Source organism: Austrofundulus limnaeus, unplaced genomic scaffold (genome assembly GCF_001266775.1).
Source record: "Austrofundulus limnaeus strain Quisiro unplaced genomic scaffold, Austrofundulus_limnaeus-1.0 Scaffold1447, whole genome shotgun sequence".
Lineage (NCBI taxonomy): Eukaryota > Metazoa > Chordata > Actinopteri > Cyprinodontiformes > Rivulidae > Austrofundulus > Austrofundulus limnaeus.
Window position 1 is genome coordinate 27738 of NW_013953849.1, and position 537 is coordinate 28274.

Genomic DNA, 537 nt, shown 5'->3' on the forward strand with positions numbered 1-537 from the left:
GAGTTGGAAGGAGAGATCATGTTTCTCCAGTTTTAGCTTCTCTCCACTGGCTCCCTGTGCTGCTCAGGATGGAGATGTGATGAAGATTCATCTCAATCTGCTTCTTTAGATCGTTTTTGTGCACAGAGTCCTGCTGTGACCTGGCTCTGTTTAAATAAACTGACTTACAGCAGAGACTCGACTTTCTACGGTTTTTAAGAAGACTAAGATCATCTGGTGTTTTTGAACGGTGTCCTGCTGTAAAGTATCCGGTCCAGGACCACAGCCTGGTTCAGTGATCTAACTGTCCACATTCATAAAACACATGAAAATAATCAGCTTCAAAGGTTCATACAGACCAAAGAAGAACAGAAGTCCTGTCCACTGGTCTCTGGATCAGAGAGGACACACAGGGCGTCCTGGTGTAGGACCACCAGACTAAGTCCTTCATCTGTCCCAGCCTCATGAGGTCCAGCAGCCATGGTTCATTCCTTCTACCTACAGGTGCTGGTCATAAAATCAGAATATCATGAAAAAGTAGATTTATTTCAGTAATTC